This window comes from Talpa occidentalis, unplaced genomic scaffold (genome assembly GCF_014898055.3).
Source record: "Talpa occidentalis isolate TD23 unplaced genomic scaffold, MPIMG_talOcc4v2.1 talOcc4.6, whole genome shotgun sequence".
NCBI lineage: Eukaryota > Metazoa > Chordata > Mammalia > Eulipotyphla > Talpidae > Talpa > Talpa occidentalis.
Window position 1 is genome coordinate 87456597 of NW_023604972.1, and position 22636 is coordinate 87479232.

The window sequence follows — 22636 nt, forward strand, 5'->3', positions numbered from 1 at the left end:
CACCATCCGGGAGACCCAATAGGTGTCTGTCACCACTATTAGGATATTAATTTTTTGAGTTATGGAATCTGCCAAAGGAAACCTCAAGTATTGTTTTGCTACTAATGCTAATATTTGCCCAGGTGTTTAAGAAAACTTCCATGTGGTAACACTCTGTCATGAAGAGGTTCCTGAAGGTAGTGTAGTATTCTGGAAGTAATGTAGGATGTAGAGTCAAACTATGTTTAAATTTCAGCTCCGTTCTTTGTAGCCTTGGGCTGGCTGCGTAACCTCTGTGAATCTTACTCTCCTATAAAACAAGGAGTTATTAACATCTATCTATTAAAACTGCTTCACGGGGTTGTGAAGATAAAATGAGGTAGCATTTGTAACAGCACTTTGGGAAAGTGTTTTGATGAGCTGCATGAAATTTGTAGGCTATAAATCTACATGCTCTCTAGCCAATTGTGTGGTCGCTACTGCTGCCCACAGGTAAGATTATTAGTTTTCTTTCCTCTCAGGGACATGGAATACTGTGGCTGGGTGGAACCATCCATTTAGTTCTGACAATAAATTGTTAATGGAGGTAATTTTTATCACTTCTTTTTATTTATTTTTTAAAGATTTATTTATTTATGCATACAAGAACTGGAGTACCGGCCAGAGGTGTGTGTATGGGGGTGGTGGTGAGAGGAGTCACCAGAGACAGAGTGGGGAATAGAACAGGCAGACTGACTGAAATACACTGCTGAGAGGAGCAATGAGTGAGGCAGGAGAGGTCTGTTGCGCCGTGTGGGTAGCTCCCTGGCCGGGGATCGAACTCATGCTGCAGTGGCTGTGGACAGTTTCATAGGTTGTCTCTTAACCCCTTGCGCCACTAGGGAGGCCGAAGTTTTACCACTTCTTAGCCAACATATTTAATTGCCAGTGTAAGATCCTCTAGAAGTTTTTTTTTTTCTTTAACCATGTCTAGTAACATTTGAAATAGTGGTTTCTCTGACAACCTAGAGTAAGGAAATTGTGAAGCAAAGTCCTTAGTCAACTCTCTTAGAATATGGATCATGAGTGAAAATAAACCTTTGTTGTTCTAAGACACCAAGATTTTGTGAGGCTTTTGTTACTTCATGAGGACTTAGCCTAACTTAACTGAATCACCGTGAATGACTTCGCCATTTTGGACCTGGATGTTGGGGTCTATGCATATGAAGATTTTTTTTTTTTTTTTAAAATAGAGGCATGCTTTATTTATTTATTTATTTAGTTTGTTTGTTTATACATGCACTGGGTACAGTCAGAAGCGCGGGAGGGTGAGAGAATTCACCAGAGCCAGAGCAGGGAGCAGAACAGGCAGAAGGACCGAAGTACACTGCTGAGGGGAGCAGTGGGCGGCAGGAGAGCTCTGCGCGCCATGTGGGACCCTCCTCCGGTGACCGGGGAGCAGCCGGGGATCGAACCGGCGCCGCAGAGGCCGCGGGCAGCTTCGCAACCCAGCGCTCAACCACTGCGCCACCGGGGAGGCCCCATATGAAGATTTATGGATATGTGTGTTTAGTAACTGAGGCAGAAGAAACTGATCATGCTAAGTAATGACTTTATGACTTTTTGTGAGTTATTTTAAGTGAAAATGTCATAGAGTAATGATTGTCATCATTCACGAGTGTGATAGATAAAGGAGACAGGAAGTCAAAGATTTAATCCCCAAATGTGGTATTCACTAGCTCTGTGACCTTAAGCAAACCAATTAATGTGGGTCTCCCCAGTGGCATAGGTGGTTGAGTGCAGCGCTGCGAAGCTGTCCACAGCCACTGCAGCATGGGTTCAATTCCAGGCTGGCCAGGGAGCTACCCACATGGCATGGCAGACCTCTCCTGTCTTGCCTGCTGCTCTCCTCAGCAGTGTATTTCAGTTAGTCTGCCTGTTCTGCTCCCCGCTTTGTCTCTGGTGAATCCGCTCACCCTCCAGCGCCTCTGGCCTGTACCCCAGCTCTTGTATAAATAATCTTTAAAAAAAAAAAAAAATCCTAGCTCTGCCACTTTGCTGCTGTCTAACCATAGAAAGTCACATCCGACTGGGATCTTTAAAATAAATAAATAATACATGAACTTGCTGAGGCTTAATTTCCTTCTCTATAAAATGGAGGTAATGACAATACTTACCTTGCAAGGATTGTATGTAAGGTGACTAGCCTTATTCCTGGCACAAAACCAATGTCATTCAATGGACTTGTAAGTGCCTATACTTTTCTATGTAACAGGATGATTTCAGTTCAAACCAACAAAAAATCAAGTTTAAAATAACTTAAATAATAAAGCAATGTATTATTTCATATAACTGGAGTCTCAAGTGGGCTGCAGGCCATGGTCTTCCTTCTCTCTCTTGCTCATGCCACTTCTGGGTGAGGACCTGATGCTTGGGCTAGTTCTCCTGTGATTGTAAGGTGGCTGACAACATCACTGGAAAACATGTCTATTTGGTGAGTGGTTTGGGTGTGAGACCCAGAGCCAGTCACTGGCAAGAGGACTAGAATTATATTTTGCTAATGGGGTGGGGTGAACTGTCTGGAAACCTCTGGCTGCAGAGGGAGGGTAAATATAAGAACAAACTTGAATTCACTGAAATAAGAAGAAAGATGTAAAGGAAACTGGGAGATATTCTAGCGTATTCCGCATTCCTATTTCAAAGCATTGGGATAGTGGATGTGGACATTAGCTCCTCACAGACTGGTGTGCAAGTGGGTGTTGAAATAATCTGTGTCCTGTGAGTGATATGGTCTTGGAGTCAAAAAGACACTTTTTTAAAAAAAAGATTTATTTATTTATTTATACAAGCACTGGGTACAGTCAGAAGCGTGGGAGGGTAAGAGAATTCACCAGAGCTAGGGGGGAGAGCAGAGCAGGCAGACTGATGAAGTACACTGCTGAGGGGAGCAGCAGGCGAGACAGGAGAGGTCTGTGTGCCATGTTGGACCCTTGCGGGTGGCCTGGGATCGAACCAGTGCTGCAGAGTTTGTGGGCAGCTTTGCAGCCCAGCACTCAACCACTGTGCCACCAGGGAGGCCCCCAAAAGACATTTTTTAAAAAGATTTATTTTTATTTATTTATGCATATAAGAACTGGGGCGTAGGCCAGAGGTGGGATAGGGGGAGGTGAGAAGATTCACCAGAGACAGAGTGGGGAGCAGAACAGGCGGATCTACCGAAATACACTGCTAAGGAGAGCAGCGGGCAAGTCAGGAGAGGTCTGCTGTGCCACGTGGATTAACTCCCTGGCTGGGGATGTACTCATGCTGCAGTGGCTGGAAATGGCTTGATAGCCCTGAGATTTTAACCCCTGTGCCACCAGGGAGGTCCATCATAAAGGTGTGTTTTTAAATTCCAGCTTCATTCTTTTCTAGTTGTGTAACTTTAAGCAAATTTTTATTATCTCTGAAACTCTGTTTTCTTATCTACAAAAGGGAGATAATATTTAACTTGCGAGGTTGTGATGACACAGAAGTTACTCAATAAATAATACCTTTATTTCTTTTCTTATGTAGGGGACATTTGGGATAAATTGCCCCTTACCTCTTTTGGTTCCTTTGAGGGGCACAATAATCCTTTGACAAAAGTGAGATTAGCAATAGAAAAGATATATGTAATTTCAATCACACAGAGGTTTCTAAGAAATGGAAACCAGTAAGTGACTAAAACAGTCACTTTATATACTTTTTCCACAAAGGAGCAATTATTTGTGATGAATGGACAAGGCAAAGAAATTCTTGAAAGTTTTGTTCTGGACAATTAAGTTAGTGAGGTACGCAGAACTTGTTGCTGTACCTTTCTGTCCCTGTCTCTTCAAATAAGGTGTCTCCCTATCTCTGCGGAGTGAGGGTACTTTTCATATAGAGATTTATTTTCTGCTCTCAGGGGAAACCAGAAGAAAGGTTGGAGACATTTCCTGCTTTTAGGAAAAAGTGAGTTTTGGGGTGTCATCCATTCACCATTGTCTCTTTAATTCAAAATAATCACTGTGCTACATTGACACAGCCTGGGGGCGCCTGATTTGGACCTGATACAATGTTCAAAGTGTGTGGAAGAAATTTATCTGCACCAGCAGAGCAGGCTCCTGGATCACAGTTTGATGCTAGCTACAATTTCTAGAGGACAACTTTGGCTAATTTTTTTTTTAAAGATTTATTTTTAGGAGAGGTCTGCACGCCATGTGGGACCCTCCTCCGGTGGCCGGGGAGCAGCCGGGGATTGAACCGGCTCTGCAGAGGCTGCGAGCAGCTTTGCAACCCAACGCTCAACCGCTGCACCACCCGGGAGGCCCAAACTTGGGCTATTTAGAATACTTTCCCACAACAGTTGAAAGACTGTTTTAACTTTGCTCCATTTAGATAAAGACAGTCAAATTGTTAGACTGGAAATTCCTAAAATTCAAGTAATTTTGATTCTTTCAGGTGCCACTATGATGACCTAACATTGTGGACAACTCCTCTTGTAGGAAAAGGAACAAATATTTGATATTCATCTTCATTGTTTTCTGTGGTTTGGTTTCCTGTTATTTTTTCCCCCTCTGTCTAGCGGAAGGGAGTAAAGGAAACTTCCTTATTAACCTACTGCTATCAGGGACATGTTTGAAAAAAAAAAAAAAAGCACAAAAGGCCAGAGGAGAGTTTCTCTTAAAGAGTATGACCAGCGTAATTCAATTCCAGTACACTTAGTAATGATTTATTGAAGTATTGCAGGTTTTCCGTTTACTCGGTTTAAGTAACAGTACAAAGTCACAGAATGAGGGACTCACAGGGAGCACAAAGAGAAAGGAAACTCACTCTCAAAGAGTGTACTGTCTAGGAGGTACCCAAAAATGCTTGTGTAATCCAGGTTACAAAGTGACTTAACAGTAGGTGAAAAGTTTAGATAAGTTGTTTAGGGAATATGAGCAGAAAGGGGAAAAGTCACTTTATAGAGAAGGAGTGGGATGAAAGTTTTGTTGTTGTTGTTTTTAAAGATTTATTTTATTATTTATGCATATAAGAACTGGGGTGTAGGCCAGAGGTTGGGGGGGGGCAGTGAAAGGATGCACCAGCGACAGAGTGGTGAACAGAAGAGGCAGATTGACTAAAATACACTGCTGAGGGGAGCAGTGGGTGAGACAGGAGAGGTCTGCTGTGCCCTGTGGGTCACCTCCCTGGCTTGGGATTGAACTCATGTTGCAGTGGGTGGAGATAGCTTGATTGCACTGAGACTTTAACCCTTGTGCATCAGGCAGGTCTTATTGTTGGTTTTTTGTATTTATTTATTTATTTATTTATTTTCAGTCTTGGAGCACTATAAATATTTCAGTATGTGAACCTACACACATAAAGGTGGAGAGGGACATTCCAGGTAAAGCAATTAGTGTGAGCAAAGAACACGTCACAGAGATTGGAGTGGGAGGAACATCCCTGAAACCCTGTGAGCAGTTGCTCTTAGTCAGAGAAGTGAGCCTTCTTATCTCTACCACTCGCCCAGCACTTCTTTGTCCTTTTTATTTTTGTGAATGTCCACTTCCTTTCCTAGACTATGTGTGAGGGAAGAGTATTGCGGAAAAATGATGCTTTGCCTGCTCCCACATCACCTACCCTCCTTAGTATAAACAAGCAAAGCCTACATTATGCAGGTGAGGGGATTAATTGACAACTTAAAGGCAAAAGAGAAAGAAATTATATCACCAAAAGGAAAGGGTTTTCAGGTCAGGTCAATATCTTAATGAATTAGATTGTTTCCCACTTTCATTTTTCTCACACTGAAAAGTTCTTCAATTGTTTTTTTTCTTGATAGTACTAGTTAGTGTCAATACTGATATTTGAGAGTTTCAGGGGAAAAAATCATATGCCACCAAAGAAGTACTTGCACAAGGCAAGAATCAGCAATGAAGTTTTTACTGGGTGAAAGATTATTTGAAAGTAAGATAGGTACACAAACTCAAAGTATCACCGCAAGGAATAATTATTAATTACAAAGGAAAAGGGAAAATCTGGAGGATACCACCTGATTTAAAACTAGCACCACTCCTCTTGGGACTACTTGAGAGTGTCAGCTTCCTGCTCTGATGGAGTATAAAGTCCCACCATCACCTACCGAGAGTTCTTGCCAACAGGGTTTCCTCTAAGTCTAATAATGAGGGGAAAAATTACAGATCCAGACTGTGAGACATTCAAAAGGACAATTGACCCAGATTCTTTCAAAAAATGACAATGTCATGAAAACAAAGCTAGCAAAGGGATTGTGCAAGAATTAAGCAGTGTAAACAGACACTATAGTGAAACTTGAGGAATGATCCTTGACTGGTTCCTGGATGAATACAATAAAATAATAAAATATATGTTTTAGGGCTTCCCTGGTAGTACAGGGGTTAAAGTCTCAGCACTATCAAGCCATGGCCAGCCACTGTAGTGTGACTTTGATCGTAGGCCAGGGAGCTAACCCACAAGGCATAGCAGACCTTTCCTGTCTCCCAGGCTGCTCCCCTCAGCAGTGTATTTCAGTAGATTTGCCTGTTCTGCTCCCCAGCACCTCCCCACACCCAGTTTTTGTATGTATAAATAAAAGATCTTTAAAAATATATATTTGTGGGCCTCCCCAATGGCGCAGCAGTTGAGCACTGGGCTGCAAAGCTGCCCGCAGCCTCTGCAGCACCGGTTCGACCCCTGGCCTCCCGTGAAGGTCCCACATGGTGTGCAGATCTCTCCTGCCAGGCCGCTGCTCCCCTCAGCAGTGTATTTTGTCAGTCTGCCTGTTCTGCTCCCCGCTCTCGCTCTGGTGAATTCTCTTACCCTCCTGCACTTCTGACTGTACCCAGTGCTTGTGTAAATAAATAAATAAATCTTTAAAAATATATATATATTTGTGTCCTGTAAAGGGGCAGGACTGGACCACTGAGCAGGTTTTCTATGATCCAGCAGACCAGGTAAAGGAGGAGTCAGAGTCCTCAGTGGTTTTTGCAGGCTTTTATTGGGATTTACCCAGTACTAAGCAGGCAAGTGTGCTGGGGGGCCGGGAGGCTGGCAGTCCTCCCAGTCCCCAGCAAATCCTCACTCTGTCTGGGCTCTGCGGTGATTTCTGCTTCTGCTTCCTTGCTTCTCTCTCGGCTTCTCTTTCAGCTTCTTCTTCTCTTGCTTCTCTCTCGGCTTCTACTGGCGTCCCCGTGATGCCACCCTTAAAAGCCCAGTCTCAACCCAGGTGAATCCCATCTATCTATGCCCACACCCTACACCAGGTGCCCGCCATCAGGCATGCATTCAGGACCGCAAGGATCCATCATCTATCCCGATGGCGGGAGGGCAGAAAAGCCTGTCATTTTTCCTTACCCTACATGTCCCCTCCCCAAATTCCTAGGTATAAATCCTACCCCCCAAAGTGATGATAGTAGGCAGTAAGGGTCTTTGGGAGCTGATTAAGCCAGGTGGAGCCTATGAATGAAAATAGTGCCTTGATAAAAGAGCTACCTTTCTTAACCTTTCTACCATGTGGGAATATAAGAGAAAATAGCCACCTGCAACCTGGAAGAGAGTTCTCACCAGAATCTAATTATGCAGGCACCCAAAAACATGAGAAAGAAATTTCTATTTTTCATAAACCACCTAACCTATTAGATTCCGTTATAGTATCATGAACTAAGGTACCGGTTATATAAAAGAATGACTTGGTTCTTAGGAGATACATGCTGAAATTTGTAGGGATGAGTGTAATGATTTCTGCAACTTTTAAATGGTTGAATAAAAAAAATACAGACTGAGCAAATACCGTGTACATATTTCATATATGCGAGTATGTGTGAGAGAAAGCAAACTGGGGCCACCCTGGTGGCACGAGGGGGTAAGCACAGCACTGTGAAGCTATCCACAGACTCTGCAGCATGAGTTCGATCCCTGGCTGGCCAGGGAGCTACCCACATGGCACAGCAGACCTCTCCTGTCTCACCTACTGCTCCTCTCAATAGTGCATTTCAGTCTGCCTCTTCTGTTCCCTACTCTGTCTCTGGTGAATCTTCTCACCCCCTGCACCTCTGGCCTGTACCTCATTTCTTCCATGCATTAAAAAAATAAATAAATCTTTAAAAAAAAAAAGAAAGCAAACTGGACAATTGGTGAATTTAGGTGAAGAATATAGTTCCTTGTGCTATTTTCTCAACTTTTCAAGGTAGTAAACTTGGGAAAATTTAAAACATCAAAATAATACATGCTTGTTTATTGAGAAATTTTAGAAAATATAGGAAAAACATGAAAAGTAAAATAATCATGTGATCACGGTAGATCTTCTCTATCATCTTCCTTTGTACTCCCTGGACATCTCACACCTCTCAGGGACTGAAGCCAATCTTTCTAATTAAGATTCATGTAGGAAGAAGAATAAGAGTCATTTGCATTTCTCAAAGATCCTATCAATTGGGTTTCAGGTCACCTTGGCCATCTTTCTCAAGCTTAATCCTTTCTATTTAGAAGCTATAAACTCTCAAGTGGTACAAAAAATTATTTTTAAATACAGGAAAATGTTTAGATTGATGTTCCAAATTCTTCAAAATTCAAAGCGGAAAACATAAATTCATCACTATAAAATAATACTCCAAATACCCTCCGAAGCTTCCACTGCAGTTAGCAGACACTGGGAATAGAGCAGCCAAGATCTGACCTCCTCCTTCTCAGCTTGCATCTCCTGCACACTCCCCTTCTGGTTGTCTGGGTTTTGAATCTCCTAAGTGGTCCTAGATTTTGCCTGAGGATGTTGTCAGCTCAGATCTCTGCATAGCTGGCTCCTTTTCACCATTAAAGTCTCAGCTCCAGTGACACCCCTTCAGAGCAGCTGCTGGGACCACCCTCCCTGCTGCCTTTCCCAGCCCTCTATGTCCCCTTAGCCTGCTTCATTTCTTCAAGTCACTCATCACTATCTGATATTATCTTGTTCATTTTCAATTTAACTATGTTGCATGTCTTCTCTCAATTAGAGTATAAACTTCCATGAGGGAAACTGTTTGTCTTAAGTACACTATATCTCCAGGGTTTGGCACATAATAGCTACTGAGGAAATATTTTTTAAAAAGATTTATTTATTTATGCATACAAGAACTGGGGTACAGGCCAGAGGTGTGGGTGTGGTGAGAGGATTCACCAGAGATAAAGTGGGGAACAGAACAGGCCGATTGACTGAAAACACTGTTGAGGAGAGCAGCGGGCGAGACAGGAGAGGTCTGCTGCGCCATGTGGGTAGCTACCTGGCCAGCCAGGGATCGAACTCGTGCTGAAGAGGCTGCGAATAGCTTCATAGATTGCATCTTAACCCCTCATGCCACCAGGTAGGCCCTGAGGAAATATTTTTTGACTGAATATTCCTCTTTGTAAACAATTCGCAAATATCCCACTTAGACTATATATGGATTAGCATCAACATTTTAGGAGCTGTATTGAGGTTCTCTTTGTAGGTTTCTAATGTTTCTCTAAAGAAATGCCAAATAAAATCTGAAAAGCTATCGGGGGAAGTATTATAATGAAAAAGAGGACAAGGCACATCATTCTCAATAGAATGTCAAGTCTGTAAATTGCTTAGAGTATATCACTTTCATACTGACCCAGTTCAAGTGACTTTTCCAGGGCTAGGAGTCCTTGTGATAAGTTACAAGATTATTAGTAATACATTTAAGGAGTGGGAATATGAAGGTAAAGAATCTCTCAAGTTACGGGCCTCCCCGGTGGTGTAGCGGTTGAGTGCTGGCTTGCGAAGCTGCCCGCAGCCCTGTGGGTCCCACATGGCACGCAGATCTTTCCTGCCGCCCGCTGCTCCCCTCAGCAGTGTATTTCGGTCCTTCTGCCTGCTCTGCTCCCCGCTCTGGCTCTGGTGAATTCTCTTATCCTCCCGCGCCTCTGACTGTACCCAGTGCTTGTATAAATAAATATATAAATCTTAAAAAAAAAGAATCAAGTTAAAATTAGATATGAAAACACAGTATTTGCAGTATTTGGTTAATGTTTATTACTTCCTCTTTGTTTCTTTGTTTCTTTTTTGAGCTTAAAACATTTCAAGAAGGCCAGTTCCTGAAAATGCCTGCAAGGCCAATTTCCAGTGCAATGCATGACTAAAGCAATATAAATAAATAAATAAATAGATAAATAAATAAATAAGGCCTCCCTGGTGGCACAGGGATTGAAAGTTTCAGCACTATCAAGCTATTGGCTGCCACAGCAGCATGAGTTCAATCCCAGGCCAGGTAGCTGACCCACATGGCCCAGCAGACCTCTCCTGTCTGGTCCACTACTCCCTTTAGCAGTGTATTTCAGTAGATCTACCTGTTCTGCTCCCTACTCTGTCTTTGATTAATCTTCTCATCCCCTGCACCTCTGGCCTACACCTCAGTTCTTGTATGCATAAATAAATAAAAATAAATATAAATCTCAAAAATAAATAAATAAATAATCAGCTCAAAATCTCTTTATCTGCATCATCCATAGAATTGTGGTGGTATTTTGCCCCATATCAAAATCCTCTCTCTCTTCATATGATCTTAATTTACTCTGATTTTATAAAGTTCTTTTCTGCTGGTATTTAAGGAATGTTATTTAAAAAACAAAACAAAACACCTAGACATTGGTCTTCAACAACCTTCTAAGAATGTCACCACACCCCATTACTTTAAATAGAACTTTTATTGTAAAATGCAAAATTCCTTGTGCAAAAAGTGCACAAAATGTGTATAGTTTAATATATTGTTGTAAGGCTAAGAGCCGTGAAATGTGCATAATGTGCACAATTTAAAAATTATTTTTAAATACAGGAAAATGTTTAGATTGATGTTCAAAATTCTTCAAAATTCAAAGCAGAAAACATAAATTCACAGAACATAACCAGCACCACAAGTGCATCTCTGCCCTCCCCATCCTTACCTTTTCTTATCCTCCTTGAGGTGACACTATCCTGAATTTATGATAATATTTCTTTGTTTTGGTTTCTGTAGCTTTGCTAATTATATATACATACATATATATCTCCACATGACATAATTTAGTTTTACCTGTTTTTGAACTTTTTTTATTATTATTTTTTAAAGATTTATTTTTATTTATTTATGCATACAGGAACTGGGTAGGCTAGAGGTGCAGGGTTGGGGGGGTGAGAGGATTCACCAGAGAGAGAGTGGGGAGCAGAAGAGGGTGATCCACTGAAATACACTGCTGAGGGGAGCAGTGTGTAGGACTGGAGAGGTCTTCTGTGCCTTGTGGGTTAGCTCCGTGGCTGGGGATTGAACTCATGCTGCAATGGCTGGAGATTGCTTGATAGTGCTGAGACTTTAACGCTTGCGCCACCAGGGAGGCCCCTGCCCTGTTTTTGAACTTTACATAAATAGAATCATACAGTGGCATACTTGTTTATTTTGTTCAGTATCCTGGTTGAAAGATTCACCATGTTGTTAGCAGTAGCTCTAATGGATTCATACTCATTCATAATATTCCATTGTATCAGTCTTTTTAGGATTACTTTTTCTATTGCACTTTGAAATCTTTCTACAGTTTTAAGACTTTTGGATATGAGACAAAAACCATTCCTAAAGTATATTAAAACTATTAACATGGTAGTTCTGGAATTAGATAACTTATGCTTTAATCCTGACTCTACAACTTAGCAAGATATCCTGAGTGAATGATGAAAATTTTCTGAGTTTGTTACTTAAAAATGGGGAAAATAAGTCATCATAGAACTACAAAACAAGCAAAAAATTCCATAAAGCACTGAGTACAGTGCCTGGTACAAGGTTAGGCTGAGTAAATGATGGTGATTACCGTTATCATTATTCCACTTGTTTAAGTTCTGGGTCAGGTGCTGACTTTAACCTTGGGATCTCCTGGGACCATCTTGCTTTATATATAAGGATTGAAGAGATAGTGCTTTACTTACCATTTGGTATCATCTTCTAAAAATTGCCTTCATGGTTACTTCCCCATAAATTCATTGATAAATATTTCTAAGGAAATTGTTCTACGTGGATTGGGATACTCCCCTGATTGGGTGGGGGAACTAGAGGCCCTTCTTGCTAGGTCATCACTAACTCCAAACAAAGTTGCCCTTGAACAAATATTGATCATTTAATTCATTTACTAAGCAGGTGAGTCATAATGGATATATTCTGATGTCCTGTCCTTTCTCTTCTAAGGCCTAGTAGTAGAGTTGTAAGCCTTGAGATACCATTAAGGAATTTGTCATTTTCACAAAGGCAGTAGACTATGGGAGAGATAGACACAAATTCACAGGCACATTGTATTTGCTTACTCAACAAATATTTATGACATAACTGTGTGATAAGGATTATTTCACTGAGACAGAAATAGCAATGACTTACTAATTTACCAGGTCTTGTTTTGGTCTATCTGAATGAACGGTCTCTGTGTCTCCAATAATTTTATGAAAGTAGTACATTTATTATCATCCTTAATTTACAGTGAGAAAATTAGGTTTTAAGCTTTCCCTTAAGTCTTTCCTTAAGGAACAATACCATCCAGAAAATAAGTGGCAACACAGATTTGAACTCAAATTTCTGATACCATATTCTGACTCTTAACTTTTTCCTTATGTATAAAGACAGAATTTTTTTTTTTTTTACCTTATCATTCAACTGCAGGTAGAATCAACAAGTCATTAACCACATGTCTTTAGAAAATATTTTTTTCCAAGTCAGGAGGCTATTCATCAATTAATATTTAATAGTGGAACATAGTATTGATAATACTACTGTGAGTTTTTACAATTTACATAACATGATTATACTGTACTTGGTATCATTTCACATTCAGTTGATTTTGTTTTGTTATTGAAGAATGATGATGTGTTTAGGCTTTAAGGCTGGATTTCCTGTCTGTAAATTTGCAACTACTAACTAATATGCATACTCTTCAGTATGATTGAAAGAACAGTTTTTTATTTCAATCTTATGAGCATTGTTTGGAAAATTAATCTGAAAGCAATAAAAATGATATACAACATTCCGACAGAAATGTAAGTTGAACCATATAAAGTTATTTTTTGTAATTATAAATGATCAACTATCTCCAATTTCACATAGTGCAACTTAAAGTCTATTATTCCATATGCCTGAATTCATCAGTAACTAGAGAGTAAGCTTCACTGAAAGCAGGGATTTTGAGGTTCTGTTTACTACTGTGCACATGTGAGGCCCTCAGAAATGGTTGCTGAGTGGATTAGGAAAACTGGTAAAATATCACAACTTTCTATCCTAACACATCATGCCTTTAGATTTAGTTTTATAGTGGGAATAAGAAAAATAGGGCCTCCCTGGTGGCGCAAGGGGTTAAGACACAACCTATGAAGATATCTGCAGCCTCTGCAGCATGAGTTTGATCCCCTGGCCAGGGAGCTACATACATGGCGCAGCAGATCTCTCCTGACTCGCCTGCTGCTTCCCTCAGCAGTGTATTTCAGTCGATCTGTCTGTTCTGCTCCCCACTCTGTCTCTGGTGAGTCCTCTCATCCCCCACATCTCTGGCCTGTACCCCAGTATTGTATGCATACATAAAAATTCCTTTAAAAAAAAAGGGAAACTTGCATTCCCATATTTAGTGCAGCACTATTTACAACAGCTGGGCAATGGAAACAACTTGAGCGCCCAAACACAGATAAGTGGATCAAGAAGATGTGGTAAGTATATACAATGGAATACTGCTCAGTGATGAAAAAAGATAAACTCACATCATTTGGATGGACCTGGAAAAGCTGACCATAGAATTTAGGCATCAGAGGGGAAGAGGAAGAAGGGTGAGGATTAGAATAGTGTGGGGGGAGCACATTAGTGTGTGATGGAGGGCTACGGGTGCCTTTGTGGTGTGCTTGTTATGGTAACTATACCTGAAGGGGAAGAGCCTATACTTCCAAAATAGTAACAATGATATAAACCAATAGTACTTCACTTAAAAATTTAAATAAAAAAATCACTGAATTGCATGTACACTTAAAAATTAAGTGATATGTGAAATATATTTCAATTTTAAAAAGCGGCAATGCAACTTCTCTTCAGAATACATCAAAGTACACTATAAAATAATAGACATGTGTTTATAAATCTGAGAGTATTAGGAAATGTTCCCTTGTTTAATTATAAACCAAATGGAATGTTTGGAGATTTCAGTAATCTGACATCGAACATTAAGAGGATTAACCTGATTTCCTGAGTGTTAACAACACCAATTTAAACTGCATCATTCAAAAAATGACATAGTCATATTAAAATAATTGTACCAATGACTTCATGAAGAATACCAATTAAATTAATTACCCGCTAAGGCTGTCATTATTTAAAATACCTTGTTATATATAATGCTTTTACTTCCTTAACTGTTGAATTGTGCGTCAAGATCTAATGTATGGGAGAGTCACATTTTTAACTACATAAAGGCAGAGAAGTGGGTGGGATTTTATTAGAAATGTATCAGTAATGCTGACATTCCAGATTGGAACACAAAGTGAAGCAGGAGTTAAGAAGCCTAAATTCTAGCCTTCAACGCAGATAAATTGCAAGAACTAAAACTGCCATTCTGGAGTAGTACAGCTTAAAAAAATACATTGAAATACAACAAACTTATGTAAAAGTGTACACATCTTTAAGTACAGGCTGAATTTTCCTAAGTAAACATTCTTTTGGAACCAGCCCCCAGGTCAACAAACACAGCACACAGAACTAGGGTATTGGTACTTTTTTTATGTCAAAGAAAATATTAAAGTGGTTTAAATCCTCCCATTCTCCCCCAAGAGCTAACTCTCAAACATGTAATTGTTAAATGTGGGGAGGTGGACCAGGAGACCCCGAAGTGGTGTGCGTACCGGGCTGTGCACTTAATTTTGCTGGAAAATTGACCGACACCTTCATTTACCAATTCTGAGTAATGAAATTATTTTCTCCCCCTAGCTCCACAGCTCCTAAACTTACGCAAAACTTGAAAATCTCCCACACCTGGAAATTTTATTCCACCAAAACTTGAATCAAATTTTCGGCTTAGGAAAGTGTTCGCGTCTCTCCTGCCAGGGGGCTCAGCACCCTCGGGTCCTCTTGAGGGGAGGGGGGTACAGTCCTTCCAGACCTCTCTTGCCGAAGCCGGCGGAACTCCGAGCGCGCCCCAGGGAGCTCAAATTCACCTCCCACCCTCGAGACGCCGCAGTCCCCCCCAGGGAGGCGGGCCCCCCCGCCTCCGCGCCGAGAGCCGCGCGGTTCCTTTAACTCCGCGCGCTCAGGGTGTGCAGAGACGGGCAGGTTCCTCCCGCCTCCTTCTCCGCTGCTCCCTCCTCCACCCACCCGAGTTTCAGGTGAATGGGTCACTGAGGGAGGAGGTGGCCACACCACACCCTCTGCCAGCGTCCACCTCCTTCCTTCTGTTCCCTCTGAGAGAGGCGGCAGGACTCGCCAGAGAACCGGCTGCAGCGCGCAGGGGCCGGCGCAGGGCGCAGCAGGTGGGACTCGCCGTCGCGGAGCCGGGGCTCCCGCAGCGGGCCGGGCGCTGGTGCGCATGCCCGGGGGCAGGGGCGGTGGGTGGGGCGGGGGAGGACGGCCGCGTCCGTCTCGGGTCCGCGGTGGCAGCCCGCGGCCGGCCCGGCGTCAGGTGCGCCCGCCAGGTGAGCGCGCTCCCGGCCTCTCGCCGTCCCTGGTGGGTCGGGCCCTGCTGCAGGGAGTAGGTGAGAGCTGGGCGCGTGCCCGGGGCGCACGGTGGCCCCAGAGGGTCGGCGGGGAGACCGCGGCGCCTCGGTCGGCGGTGGAGGCGCGGGGGGAGGCCGTCCAGCGCCGGTTTCGGTGGCGGTTTCGCCTCAGGGCAGGGGCTCGCGGGGGCCGGCGAGGCGCGGGTCCGCGGGGAGATGAGCGCTGGGCGCACTGGGAGGCGCACTGGGCGCCTCTCCGGGCGAGGTGCCGCTCGGAGCCAGCGATCGGGGCATTCGGCGGGGAAGCGTAAAGCCACCAGCTCCGGCGGCGCCAGCAACTTTTCGTTTTGATGAGTGGGAGCTCCGTGGCCCGTGAGGAACCCGCGCTCAGCCCTCCGGCGGCAGTTCCGAGGAGAGGGACGCAGCTGCCGCCTCCACAGGGCTGGAGGGAGGGGGCCTCGCCGGCCCGGGCGGGGCATCTTAGATCCCCCGAGACCTCGCGGTTCCCGTGCCCACCCCACCCCCTTAGGTATCCTGGGAGCGGGGTGGTCGGGTGTAATTCGTGCCATAGTCCTGGAGTCGCGGTGTGGGTCGACCGTCTACTTTAAATGCACTTTGTAGGAGCCCGCGTCGATGTGAGCCGGGGGCGGGGAGTGCATTTCGAGAGAGGCTGTACTTCGAGGGAAGCTGCTCGCGCTGCGGATTCTCACCCGTGACCACAGAGGCCGCCGCCAGGTGGCCGGACCTGCCTGCGGGCGGTCCCTGCTGGGCAGGCGCGAACCCTTGGGGTGCTCCTGGGCGCGACGGGGGCGCGCGGATTCCGGGGTCGGCGTCCGGCGGGGCCGTGTTGTTTTGAGACCGCCAGGGAAGAGAGGTCACGGCTGCCGACATGTTGCGTCGGAGGAAGTGTGCGGGAGAGGTGGGCTGAGGGGCCAAAATGGCCTCTGCATCTTGGTGCTGGAAAGACGGCCCGAGCCCCTCGAGTCCCAGGTGGAGCGACTGAGCCCGAGGAGAAGCCGGGACATCCCAAGTCCGGCCTTGGCGCGCCGGGCAAAGTGTCCACCTGGGGAATGACCCGGGGCAGGGAGGAGGCTGCCTGCAGCTTAGCTTGTGGCTCCCACGCACAACAAGTGTATTATTGGGATCCTTAGAAAAAAGAAACCCTTTCTATGAAGGCACTAAGGCGGTTCATGTTGTGATTGAAAACTAGTTCTTTCTAGACGGGAGGTAGAATTCTCAAACTCCGCATTGTCGAGTGCAATAGTATTTCTTTTGCACTGTACGCGAGAAATCTATTTTTCCCTTAGGGATGTGTTTTAAAAGACATTTTAATGGTGGAGCCTCAGACTAAATAACACATTGGCTTTTATAGTTTTTCATTTATTTAGTTGGTGGGTGCTTCCTTTGTGAGGTGCTGGAGAGGACAGTTGGGAGATTTGGATAGCTTCCAGGCTATTTAGGGAAATGACTGGCAGTACTTCGTGTGTGGGAGGCACTCTGCTGCCCAAGTTTAAAAGGTAGATATTGCTAGTACTCCCATTTAAAAGGTGAGCAAATACCTGCTGCCGAAACGTTACAAATGAATGGACTGACTTGAAAACTATTTCAGCTAATCAGAGCAGGTATTTTTAAAAAGCAGGCTGTTATTGGTATTCTAGCAACAGAACCAGATTTGGGGAATTTTTCTGGAATTCGCTACTTTTCACTAGTCCCTATGGTGTCCTATTTTCTGCATCTTACTTGATGTAAAGGTAAAATTCTGCCTGTTTTCTTCTCGAGATAATGTTGGAATTACAGCCCTTTCAAGGGAATGACATATATTGTCACACGTTTATTAGCTACAGTATCTTTCACTTTCCCAGAAACCTTGCAGAGGGAATTTCTTCAGTTGCATTTCAAGGTTTACTTGGAATATTTAGTGCCTTTTTTTATCCACATCATTATTTATGAAAACATTAAAATAAAAATACCATGTAGACATTGGTTTTGCCTTTTGTTTTAGCTTCCAAGCTTGCAGCTCTTCTGTAATGCAGTGCTTCCCAGTGTTGCTCGTGGTATGAATCACCTGGGGATCTTAGTAAAATGCAGATTCTGATCCTTAAGTTAAAAGTGGGGCCTGTGGGCCTCCCTGGTGGTGCAAGGGGTTAAGCACTGCACTACGGAACAATCCGCAGCCTCTGAGGCACGCGTTCAATCCCCGGCTGGCCAGGGAGAAACCCACATGGCGCAGCAGCCTCTCCTGTCTCGCCCATTGCTCCCCTCAGCAGTGTATTTCCATCATTCTGCCTATTTTGTCCCCCACTCTGTCTCTGGTGGATCCTCTCACCGTTCCCCCCCCCCCGCATCTCTGGCCTGTACCCCAGCTCTTGTATGCATAAATAAATAAATCTTAATAAATAAATAAATAAATAAATAAAAGTGGGGCCTGAAATTATGCCTTTTTAACAAGTTCCCTGGTGATGTCCATAAGGTTGTGTTTATCCATTTTTTTTTTTTGCCCTGTCCCTCAGACTGTGTAACCTCTTAAGTACTTTCTTTGAACTCAACTTGAGGGATTGTAGTTTCCGGGTTAGTTATCTGAAGAACTTCAAGGCATTCACTGCTAGATTGAAATCCCAAATCTAATATAGGCTGTTTATTGTACAAATCAAATACTTGTACAAGATACTAGTTCTAGGGATCAGGAATTTTTTTAAAATGACAGGTGTAGAGGGCCTCCCCGGTGGCGCAGCGGTTGAGCGCTGGGTTGCGAAGTTGCCCGCAGCCTCTGCAGCGCCGGTTCAATCCCTGGCTGCTCCCCCTCCACTGGAGGAGGGTCCCACATGGCACGCAGACCTCTCCTGCCACCCGCTGCTCCCCTCAGCAGTGTACTTCTGTCCTTCTGCCTCTGGCTCTGGTGAATTCTCTCACCCTCCACACTTCTGACTGTACCCAGTGCTTGTATAAATAAATAAATAAATGTTTAAAAAAAAAAAAGACTGGTGTAGACATATCTAAATGCTTGTGAAGCTGATAGTCCACTTGGGATGGAAATGGTGGCAGGAAAATAGAAAAAATATTTTGCTCCGAAAAAGAAACAGGTTTGGTGTATAGAGTGGGTAGTAGGGAGGCATCTCTGAGGAGATGACATTTGAGCTGAGACCTGAGTGACAGTCACCTGCCATATAAAGATCTGGACACTCCTGATGGAAACCCACAAGAACAAAGCATACTTTGGAGCAATGCCTTTATTTGAGGCTTCAAAATCATTTGGAGAGCTTATTTAAAATGCAGTTTCTCACACAGAACTAGTCTATTTCAAACTCTGCCTAATTTTTAAATTTTAGGCAACTTACTAACAATTTACCTATAATGTAAACAGAGTCATTTAATAATATCAGGCATAACTTTAAAACTTCTTAAAGGAAAATTAAAAATTTTATTGCATGTGATCAAAAAGGAACAAACTGTTCTTAAATATAATAAGGTTTATTTTTTCCTTATTGACAGTTTGTTTTAAATAATTTCGGGACATAGCATTTTCAGGCTTCCTTTCTCGTCCTAGCTTAGTTATCCAGTAAGACAGTTTTTGGACACTAAACAATTTCAAGGGAGAACTTTTTAAAAAATATTTAAACATTAGTTGCCTCTTGGCTTAATGTAGTCTATAAGAATCTGCTCCTTCCCTTTTGCTCCTGATCCCTACTCAGCTGTTTGATTTTATGTCAAGACACAGGTTTGGTGAGGGTAACCAGGGAGCCCCGTAGGCCAAAATCTGTGGTCTTTTTCTCATTTTATTTTTTCCTTCACTCAACACATATTTACTGACCGGAGACTGTTAATGTTGCTCTGCATGGCTTTGGGCAGCAGTTTGTTCCTGGTTTTCTTTCTGCTTGGCCGTGGCTTAAAGCACTGTCATGTATTGCCTTGAGAGAGACATTAGAGGTAAGTCTTCTAGTCCAGTCCCCCCAAAATATCAAACAACTTAAGCTTTGTATAAATGGCATGAGATCAAATTGTTATTCATTACTTTTGGAGGGTGTGTACATCAGGGTGAGGGAGAGACTTCCTAACATTGAGTTGAAACTGACCCAGTGTTGTTTTGTTTGTTTTTTTAAAAGGACTACAAAGACAGTACAGCTATTTGAAGGCTGCCATATTGGTCCTTCTAATGCTAAATTCTCCAGGCCAAACATTTCCTGTTATTCCAATCATTTCTCTTAACTCATGGTTTTTCTACCTTCTTCAAATCTTAAGCAACTTCCTGGAGAGGCACCTAGTTAGAAAGTGATGTACAAACTTCAGTGTTATACAGAGGTTTATTACTTTTTTTTTTAAGATTTATTTATTTATTTATACATGCACTGGGTACAGTCAGAAGCGCGGGAGGGTGAGAGAATTCACTAGAGTGAGAGCGAAGAGCAAAGCAGGCAGAATGACGAAGTACACTGCTGAGGGGAGCAGCGGGCGGCAGCAGAGGTCTGCGCGCCATGTGGGACTCTCACCTGGTGGCCGGGGAGCAGCCGGGGATCCAACCGGCGCTGCAGAGGCTGAGGGCAGCTTGGCAACCCAGTGCTCAACTGCTGTGCTACCGGGGAGGCCTGGTTTATTACTTTTTAATAACTATCATTCCCCTATCTAACTACTAACTCTGAATACTGTCCCAGTGTGGGACAGCTTCTTACCTTTTGTTTAAAGTCTCACCAAGGAAATGAACTTTTAAAAGGGAATGGTTATTGTCATATTTCCCGTATCCAGTATTTATACTATTGATTTTTTAAACTGAATTGTAAAATTTTTTCATGCCCCCAGTATTTTAAAATGGATATAATATATGTAAATGTCAAAATACTGAAATTTCTCACTTTCAGGATAGCCACTTTTCTGAGAATGTTTTTGCTTATCTTTAATATATCACCTTAATTAATTACCCCAACCTAGAGGAGGATGACTTCAAGGAGATGAGGAATATGTCCTCTCAGATTGTGAGCTTTTTAAAGACAGTGGGTTTGTTTTAGGGGGCACCATTGTAGCATTATAAAGAACTTGGTCAGTATTGATGTACTTTTTTTTTTAAGATTTATTTATTTATGCATACAAGAGCTGGGGTACAGGCCAGAGATGTGGGGGAGTGAGAGGATTCACCAGAGATAGACACTGCTGAGGGGAGCAGCTGGTGAGACAGGAGAAGTCTGCCCCGCCATGTGGGTTGCTCCCTGGCCGGCCAGGGATTGAACTTGTGCTGCAGAGGCTGAGGATTGCTTCTAGTGCGGTGCGTAACCCCTTGTGCCACCAGGAGGCCCAATATTGATGTACTTGTAACTAGTGAGTTTGTAATCCTTTCCAGCATTCAGCTGCAAATCTGTATGCGCTTGTCTCGTCTACTTTGCCTTGGTCACCACTGGAGAGCTCCCTCCAGGTGAACATAAATGGTCCATTCCCTTCATTCTGTCTAGATATCATTGTTCAGCCTTGTAGAAATCTAGCTAGTCAACCATACTGAACCATGCATTCCTATGAATGTATTCAAAATCTTAGAATTCTCTCTGTATTCCCTTTATCTTCCAACCTTTGCAAAAGAGGAGGTGAAGTTGGTATGGCATGACTTGTTTTTAATCACCTATCTATATAAAACTACTTGCTTCACAATTTTAAATCTCTGCTATTAGAAAAGACATGTTAACTGAACTCTGAATCCATGAACATTTTGGAAAGGAATTTTGTTGTCTGAATTTTGGACAAAACTTCAACTTAAGCCTGAGTCTGGATTCATTTAGAATTTTAAAAACTGCTGTTGACCCTATGATTTTTGGCATCATCTTGAATAAGTGAGCCCTAGCTGTGCAAGGGTAAAGTTCCTCTAAGGTCAGTTTGCCAGTGCCATTGGACACTCAGCTTCAGAAATAGGTTCCCATATTTTATTAGTGTTTAAATTCAGTTTGTCTTTGCCTTTTTTTAAAAAAAAAAAGATTTATTTATTTATGCATACAAGAACTGAGGTACAGGCCAGAGGTGCAGGGGGGTGAGAGGATTCACCAAAGATAGAGTAGGGAACAGAACAGCAGACTGACTGCAATACACTGCTGAGGGGAGCAGCTGGCAAGCCAGGAGAGATTTGCTGCGCCATGTGGGTTAGCTCCCTGGCCGGGGATCGAACTAGAGTAGCAGAGGTTGCGGATAGCTTCATGGGTTGTGTCTTAACCCCTTGCACCACCAGGGAGGCCCCCCAGTTTGTCTTTTTCTAAGCATCAATTAGGAAGACACTTAGTCTGGACTTTTACTCCTTTATAGTACCGTAACATTTTGGCCTAAATTGCTCATTTATATGTGTGTTTGGGTGTCAGTTATAGAGCTCGATTATATACTTACAATTTGTATACTTTCTGATCCTATTTCAATAAAGCATTTTTTTTTAAAGATTTATTTATTTATTTATACATACATACATACAAGCACTGGGTACAGTCAGAGGCGCGGGAGGGTGAGAGAATTCACCAGAGCCAGAGCGGGGAGCAGAGCAGGCAGAAGGACCAAAGCACACTGCTGAGGGGAGCAGCGGGTGGCAGGAGAGGTCTGCACGCCATGTGGGACCCTCCTCCGGTGGCCGGGGAGTGGCCGGGGAGCAGCCGGGGATCGAACCAGCGCTGCAGAGGCTGCGGGCAGCTTCGCAACCCAGTGCTCAACCGCTGCGCCACCGGGGAGGCCCCAATAAAGCATTTTTTAAAAAGCAAAACTTGTTTTCTCTCACTGTCTGGAAAATTATATTAAGTGTGTTGGTGTTACTATTAATATATTTTCATCTTTGAGATCTTACCTACTATGTATTTGAATAATTTATTGTTTGGAATTGTCCTTTAAGATGTGGGGGATAGTTGCTATTGCTTTTAAAAAACAGAGTTTAGAGTTTGAATTGATTTATTGTTGCTAAGTTAATAATCTACACTTGCACATAGTGTATTTGGAAAGGAAAAAATATTAAACATGTTAATATTCTCAGAATATTGAATATTCTTTTAGATCTTGCTCACATGT

The 22636-nt window shown here is 43.1% G+C and overlaps 1 protein-coding gene across 3 annotated transcripts in view; it reads left to right on the forward strand.

The window, feature by feature from the left end:
- Positions 1-15294: 15294 nt before the first annotated feature.
- OCLN (occludin) overlaps positions 15295-22636 on the forward strand; it is a 50231-nt gene continuing 42889 nt past the window's right edge. The window contains exon 1 of one of the 3 annotated variants that reach the window (XM_037530193.2): positions 15295-15442. The gene's annotated coding sequence lies outside the window, so the exon portion shown is untranslated. Of the gene's footprint in view, positions 15443-15564; positions 15665-22636 lie in introns of those variants that run through there. The other 2 variants (XM_037530192.2, XM_037530191.2) reach the window with 2 other exon arrangements.